We start from the raw sequence: 8,725 nt of genomic DNA on the forward strand, positions 1-8,725 counted from the left end.
CAACGAAAAACTGATGATTGATGCTTCTCATCTCTCTCCATTCCTGTCTGTCTGTCCCTCTCTCTGATTCTCTCTGTAAAAAAAAAAAAAAATTATAAAGCAGAGTTACAGCAAGTTAAAGCATATAATAATAATTACTTACCAAGTACTTTGTCAGACTTTCGCTAAGTTTGGCAGAATAAATCTTTATAGAACAACTTACTATAGTTAAATCTATCTTTTTATTTATACTTTGGTTGCTCTGCTACCGCCCACCATGAAATCTGGAACGCCCACTAGTGGGTGGTAGGGACCAGGTTGACTACCACTGCTTTAAGTGATAATATCACATATTTCATTTTGACTCATTAATTTGTCCTATTTTCTACTTTCTCTTCCATTGCTTTAAAATAGCTAACACGAAGATTTTGGGTTTTGTTCATTTTAGTTTGTGCTCAACCCTCTGTAAGTAAAATGTTTTTGGAAAGGTTTTCTTTCTTTCAAGTGACTCCTAAAGTATAGTGACAGGTTTCACTTAAAGTAAATACAATCTTTGGGGTAAGTACATGAGAGAAAAAAATAAGCAAAATATATTTTTCTGATATAAAGAATGCTTAGTGATAAATACAGTGATAAACTCTTAGTTATAATAGAAATGGGGTACTTTTTATTTCCAGGTAGTATTCCTAGAAAACAAATGGCATTTTCTGCAAGACTTTTTTTTTTATTGTACAAAAGTTTTTACTAAAAATGGGTTTTTTAAATATATAAAAGGTTTTGTCCTACATCTGAAAGAATGAAAGAAATTATAAGAAATTAAGACTTGGGAGGGGTAAACACATAATATGGTATAAAGAGATGTGTTGTAAAATTGGGTACCTGAAACCTATAATTATATTAGCCAGTGTCACCCCAATAAAATTCAATTAAGAAAAGTTTACACAAAATTATTTGTTCTAAAATTAAAAATAATAAATGGTCTTATTATCATTGAAACTAAATTCATTACATGAAAGCAGCTGAAACACCAAATTAAATGGGCTGCTATACTATGAACTGGTGTTAATTTTACCTCATTTATATTAATATAAAGCAAATAATCAAAGCAGAAGTGAAAATGTAACAACATTTGTTAGTAAATTCCATTTTATGCTCTGGCAGTGTTATAGACATATCATTAATTACATTGTGCTAGTCGCAGTGCTAAATCACTTATTGAAAATCTTCCTCTTAATGTAGCCCTTAATTTTGGCCACTATCAAAAGAATGCTTCATCTTGAAGAGCTATCAAAATATTGATCTGAAACTCTCAGTTTAATTGGCTATTTCACAATTATATTGTCCAGGGGGGAAAAATGGTTGGCGACGTTTGTCGTTTCTAGACAATTATTCTTATAGGAATAAAGAGGATAAAGCTGCAGATCAATTACCTGTTAGATATCCTGAGTATTGAGTGATTACCTGTTTGATCAACAATTTATTTTTCTCCTCAGAAATGGTGTAAAGTTAATTCTTATACCATAGACCTATGATCACAATTGATAAGGAATTTATGATATAATCATAAATCAATTTTTGTATCCACTCTTCTCCTACTATATATAATAGAATAGAAAACATCATTTGTCATATATCTTTAGAACCAAAAATGTGGATATACTTCCATGTTTTATTATTGAATTTGGTATTTCAACATATTCCAAGATATGGGGGAAAGACTATGCTTTTGTCTTTTCTTTCATTCCCTATATGAAAGAAGTTTTGTTTAGATAAGTTTATAGCATTGTGGAAAGTTCAAATCAACCTATTAAAATAACACTTAATTATTCAACTTTTGAAATAAATATTGTCTTTTCCTTATAAACATCTTTCTTCTCATAAAGAAATAGAGTTGGGATCTGAACACAGTAGTAATCATGATGACTAAACAAAATAAAAAATACTTATATGGCGATTTACCAATTCACCTTTTAGAGATCAGCTGATGAAGAAACAGGTAAGACAAGGTATACAGAGCCCGAACTGGGTTACCGCTGATAATTACTGGAGCTAGCTGATCAGTTCCTAATCTGTGACAAAGGGACAATATTATCTTCAGTTTATGGGAAGAGATCTGTGAAAAAGATTCTGGGTTTGTTTTTTTTATTGTTTTGTTTTGTTTTACATGTGCACTGGGATTTAGTATGCTTGGGGCACACCACTGCTGCTGTTTTCCTCAGAGCATGCACATAAAAGTACATTATCTCACAAGTAACTCACTTTTCTGAGTATACTGGGAAACAAAGTCATGCAACTTTTCCCCACAGCCTGTGAATTTTCTGATTGGGGAGTAATTTGCTGCTCCTGGTTTTTCATTTGTGTGACAAAAATACAAGAATTCTTATGTTTATCCTGGGGTTGTCCTTTCCATAAGTGCAGTGACAATCCCTTAGCTAAGGTTTAAACAACTCCAAAAAGAGTGCCTAAGCACTCACAACATTTGCAGATTCTTTAGTTTGTTGTTTAGGAAAGAATACTAGAAATGGTTTTTAAATACATATTTAAAAATTATAGGTGATTAAATCAAATAGAAATTTATTTTTTCACATGAAATTCAAATATTTCCGATCCTAGACTCAGACTGCTATGGGGTCTCTGTGATGTCATCATGCACCTGGGTGTCTTCCAGATCACTGCGGGGCGGGGCTACCACTGCATGTCCCCGGAGGCCACACTGGCTGCTTGAACTCGAGCTGCTGCACATGCAATCCCAATGGCAGGAGAGAAAATAAAGGTGGAGAAATGAATAAGTCTTTCCTTTAAGGAGACATCTTAGAAATCCCATATGATAACTCTCCTTTTTTCTTATTGTTCAGAACTTGTAACATGGCCATACCTAGTGCAAGGTGAGCTAGGGAATGTAGGTTTTAAACGGTGTGTCAATTTGCCATGTTAAACATTGGGATCCTGGTGGGGGAGAACAGACGCTGAAAGGGAACAAGCTCACTCTGCCACAGTACTCACTTTCTCAAATCCCAAAATAAAAAAGGAACACGTGTGAAGACTAAAACTTAACATTGCTCCTCAGACAATGCTTTAGAACTTAATGTTTGCATAAGCAGGTAGTGGTAAGGCAAGTTTCAACTAGGGTATTTCTTCCTAGTCACTACTTTCTGCAAAATCAGGAATCTAGACTGAAAGCTCCTTAAAGACAAGAACAGTCCTATGTTGACTTTGATTCTCAGTGCTTATCCATTATAAATGTAATGAATACATATTGGTAATTGAATGAGCAAATTAAATGGTTAATGTGAGATGCAAATAATAGAAAGTAAAAATGACACGCCTACCAAATATCTGAACATTAGTTTGAGTGAGATGTAACATGCCACTTAGTAGCTCACTAGAGATGCCATGCAAGTCAGTCATCCAAACTCTCTAAGGTTCAATGTCCTTTCTAGATGGAGGCAAGAAGCCAATCAATAGTTTCACTGAATTATAAAATTGATCTGATGATACATAATGGGTCCAAACCCAGTGAATTACACCACTATTCTAGTTGCCATAGTTAGGAACCCAGGTATTATGATTGAGTGATTTTTCTTTGTCCAGCTCTCCCACAGGTAATTAATTATCAAATCGTCTGGAGTTTTACCTATATCCTAATCTGTCCAAATAGTTCCATCCATATTGCTACAAAATGCCAGTGCGAGACACCATTATATCATCATATCTCACACAGCAAAAGCCTGTGAACAGCTCTCATTTCCTGCAGGCTTGCTTCCCACCAGCACATTTTCCATGCAGTGAACAAAGTGATCTTTCTGAATCACAAACCCAGCAAAGACAATACCATAATTAAGATGGCTCAATGGCTTTCCATTTCCTGGAGGATCATTTAAACACCTTATGATGGTCACACAGCCTTCTATTACCTAGCCCTGAACAGCTTTGTCTTTTTCTACTCCTCTTTCCTGTCCCACACCCCTTCGTGGAGCCACAGCTAACTTCTTTCAGCTTTCTGAATATGCAATGCTCTTTCTTACAGGCTTTGCACGTGTTGTTTTCCTCATTGAACTCAAGGTTCCTCCTCCTTCTACCTCTCCCAACTTTTCTAGCTAGCTAACTCTCTCTCTTCGTCCACTTATCCACTAATCATTTCCTCTAAGAAAACTTTCCTACACCTCACCCCAGTCTGAGACTCAGTGAGGTAGCCTTGTTCTCTGCTCCTGCAGTACCCTGCGCTTTCCTTTTTTGTGGCATTTATTAGTCTATGTTTCAACTGATTGTTTAATAGCCTAAGCTGTATTACTGTTAATTCCATAAATGTAGTAACTATGCCTGTTCTCTACATTTATCATAGTATCTGTTTGGTACACAGTAAGAACTTACTAAAAAGAAACTATATAATTGTAAAGATCTATATAATTATGTTTCACATTAAACTTTACCTATTTTTCTATTTACATTTTACTATGAACTAAGCTCTTTAGATTTCTATCCCTTAAGCTTTAAAGTTCAGATGTCACAGTCCTGGATCTGTTCCTGCTTTTCTTATACCACAGATATGTGGTCTATTCTGGGCAATTTGAGCCTATTGATCAGAACCCAAACATTAACTCCCAGTCTTATATTTATGAAAGAAAGGCTTATCTCTGGAGAACTCTGTTGATGGACCTCCCAACTGTTGTTGACTCTTGCAACTATTTGTCTCTAAGGCTTTCTTAATACGTGAATTTCTAGGAATTGTGACTCACTTCTGAAGTGCTTTTTAGTTTTTCTCATTTGCTCTTCCTTTCATGGGAAATAAAGAAGAAAGTTTGCCAGAGGGTAATCAATGAAGTTTTTATCAAGTGATGATAATAATCTACCCAATAAAAAATGACTCTTGTGGCGACTATACTTACTATCATTTCACGCTACCTCATTTTTTCTGCTTCAATCACTGTCTTATTTAGATAGAAGCTCACTGATATGAGCTTTCCAGCATTTTTTTTTAATTTGGTCTTCTATCAGAGATAGTTTAAAAATTCTTTTCCTCTTTAATATATTAAAGATAATTTGAACAAACTTCAATATTAGTTTAAAATATAATGTTATTTATCATACCAGATCTAAACACCTTTATTGGACTTCATTTTTTTTATGAAAAGCACTCCAGAAAATTGAATATAAAGATAATTCTGAGAATGAGAACAAGAGGGTTTTTTTTTTCTTTTTCTTTTTCTTTTTCATGTCCACAGCTAAACTTATCCCCAGGTTCCAAGGCAGGAACCCAGAGCCCATGAGCAGTGGAGCTTGCTATAGCAGCCATCTGGGCCAGCCCCTGCTATGGGGGGAGCAGGGGCTAAATTTGACTTGGCTGTGGAAGAACAAGAGTTTTTAAACAATACAACTTGGATTGAAAAAAATATAACAAAGTACAACTTAAAGTCATCCAGTCACATAGAGACATAGGAATGTACACTTCAATATTTTCTCATTAGCTTTACCTCTTCTATTCTGAAGTGGATATGTGCCTTGGAAATACTTCTTTTTGTTCTTATTTATCCTTTAATTTTGTTATTTTCTTACTTTCAGTAGCTTAAATATAATGTAATTTAAATATATAGTTTTAATATAAAATATTCAGATATAAATATCTTAAATGTAATAGTTATAGCCAGGAATGATAGTTTAATTGTGACCATCAGGTATATAATCTATTCTATCTTCTCTTTCTCTCTCTCTCTCTCACACACACACATAGGCAAAAACACATAAATACACACTTAAGCACACAGATAATATCCATTCCTATAGTAAGATACAGGAACTTATATATACAAAAGATACAATTTCTTTACAAGTCCATAGATATATGATTAATAGTTTTCTATTACAAAATTATTAGGCTCTAATATGTTTAAAACTGTTTGTGAGGCATATACTGTATCACAATGGTGTGCTTAGAAAACTTATATCCTATTTATATAACTCCCCAACTAAAAGCTAACAAAACGTATTTTAGTAATATTATTAAAACATAAAAGAGTTGACAAATGAAATAATAGCCATCGATAGACTAGAAATGATGAGAAAGTCCTGAAACTTAGGAAGCAAACACCATTAAATTGATGTATGAGTACAAAAGACTGCTGCAGGAGCAGGAGCAATCCTGAAACACAGTAATGGATAAGGTGAACAGAAACGGCCACTTGTGGACAAGTCCTGCCAGGGGTGAGGACAACGGAGACGCAAAGACCCAACTCCGGGGACCAGGTTCAGTGACGCAGATCCACTTTATTCAGGAAGTAAACTAATTTATATACATGGGTTCAGCCAATAGGATATTACAGCATGTCCTTCATAGCCAATGGCTGAAAAGATCAGGGAGCTGTGTGGTTGGTGCTGAGTCACTTCCTTATAGTGGGCAAGCTCCTTTCCTGGGTGTTCCCAGGAGGGTTTAGGGAGCTGGAATATTCTAACAGCATTGCAACAGCCACAGCTGCTAGGAATGTGCTCTGCACTCCACCCACATTTCCCCTTTCTCTTTTAATTAGGGCCTATTGGACTTGATGAATGACAGCTTGCTGTTGTTGTCTCTACGGGCAGGATAATGCCAGGGTGGGGAAAAGCAACCCAGACGTGGGGGTCAGTTCATGCCTGGGAGTCAGTGGTCACTATAGCACATACAAGCAAGAACAGAGCACCAGGGCCTGGGGGCCTGTCAGGGCAATTTTCTGGGCCCACCCCGCCCAAGCCTCCACATCCCCCCAGGTGATGGGGTGTGCATGCTGGCCACGAGGTCTTCTTCTGGAGCACTGAGGACCTCCTCCCCTCAGGCATAGTTGGTGTGGAGAAGGCCAGGGCTGTGGCTTTGGATGGGTGAAGACTGAACCATTTAGTGGGTGCCCAAGAAACCCTGTCAAGCAGGTTGGGGGGGTTCCTGGTATTCAAATTGGCTGAAACACACAAGCATAATCTCTCCCTTGTGTTAGAAGAGGGTGTGATCCCCACCACTGTGCAGTGGCTAGGTCCTTCCAGCATCATTTCAGAGAGAGGGGCAGGGAGAAAGAGAACAAGAGATACAGAAAAATAGACAAGACAGACAGAAAGATAAAAGACACATGGAGCCGTATAGGCTGGCCCATGGGTCTGCAGCAGGAACACGTGTTAGAGTTAAAGCTGGGGTAGAAAATGGTGTCTGAGAGGCTGGGATGAGGCATTGAACCCTGGAAGGGAATGCAGAAGTAGCGACTTCCGCTTCTTCGGGTGGCGGGGCTGATGGCGCAGTTTCTAATGTATCTAGTTTCGTTTCTGCATGCTCAGCTGCAAGTCCATTAAACTCAGTGGCTACACTACTTTCCTCCTCAATGGAGGAGGGAAAATAGGAAAGTAGGGGCTCCCCAGAGAGAGGGGTAGCCTGTAATATTTTTGGCACTGGTGGAAGGTCCCCAGCAGGAGCACCAGTCAGGCATGCATGTTCGCTATCAGGCAGGAATGAGGCCAAGAGGGAAGGTTTGTCCTTCATGTACTTTGGCCAAACGGATGCACCAGAAAGCTCAGGCCCATGTATCAAGGTCCCAAAGAGGCGCATCCTGGAGCCAAGGGTTGAAACCTGAGAGGATTTCCCAGTAGGTACAAAGATCCTTTTCACTAACTTTAACTCGCCTACTCTGCAATAGGTGTGCAGGGCTCAAGCCTGTGGGGCTCGAGAGTGAGGGTGAAGGTTTCCCATTGCAGAGGGTGGCTCACCCATCCTTTGAATGCCAGCTGGGTCCCTATTCGAGGCACCAGAATGTGGACAAGGCCCGCTGGGGGTGAGGACGACAGAGATGCAGAGACCCGACTCCAGGGACCAGGTTCAGTGACGCAGATCCAGTTTATTCAGGAAGTAAACTAGCTTATATACATGGGTGCAGCCTATAGGATGTTACAGCATGTCCTTCATAGCCAATGGCTGAAAAGATCAGGGAGTTGTGTGGTTGGCACTGAGTCACTTCCATATAGCGGGCGAGCTCCCTTCCTGGGTGTGCCTAGGAGGGTTTAGGGAGTTGGAGTGTTCTCACAGCATTGTATCAGCCACAGCTGCTAGGAGTGCACTCTGCACTCTACCCACAGCCACTGAGGAAAACACTGGGTAATTGACAGAGAACCATGTCAGAGCCACTGCATTGTCCCATTCTCTGTCCTTGTCCTATCTGAGCTGTGGAGTAAACCACAGTATTAACTTCCATAAGCTACATATGAGAGTAAGAAAATTTTCACAGGCTGAGCTTTTACCCAAGGAATTACTGAACTCTTGGATATACCAGAAGACCAAAAGCAAGAAGAAAACTATGTCATATACAAGCAATATACTTTTTCACTGAACTTAATAGAAGATAGGTCCTGTCCTTAGAAGCTGCACCCATAGAAAATAGTTAGGAGTTCTAAAATCATGAACTTCCTCACCCTATGCCCCCAAATCACTAAACTTTTGGAGAAAAGTTTTTAAAAACACCATGAAGGAAAGGCACTAAGTGAAACTAGCAAAAAAATTCCCAGATGAGGAGACAATAAAGGACATGAAATTTATATGTAAAAAGCAAGAAAGCTCATCTCAAATCTTGAAAATTTTACTTTCCATAGCATTTTTTAAATGTCTGATTTAATAGTATAATAAAAATAACTTAGGGGTGAATGAAAAACCGAAAACACTAAGAGGCTTTCTTAGAATACACACAAAGAAAACAAAAAGATATAGAGAATGGGGGGGGGGACTCAACAGAGATAGAGGATAGAT

General features: G+C 38.2%; 1 non-coding gene across 1 annotated transcript; it reads right to left on the reverse strand.

Moving 5' to 3' along the window:
• Positions 1-5,189: 5,189 nt before the first annotated feature.
• Positions 5,190-5,325, reverse strand: LOC136404690 (small nucleolar RNA SNORA5). Its single transcript, XR_010751402.1, has one exon. It is a non-coding gene; the product is annotated as a small nucleolar RNA SNORA5 (small nucleolar RNA).
• Between the last annotated feature and the right edge of the window lie 3,400 nt (positions 5,326-8,725).

The sequence above is a fragment of the Saccopteryx leptura genome, chromosome 4 (genome assembly GCF_036850995.1).
Source record: "Saccopteryx leptura isolate mSacLep1 chromosome 4, mSacLep1_pri_phased_curated, whole genome shotgun sequence".
Classification (NCBI taxonomy): Eukaryota; Metazoa; Chordata; class Mammalia; order Chiroptera; family Emballonuridae; genus Saccopteryx; species Saccopteryx leptura.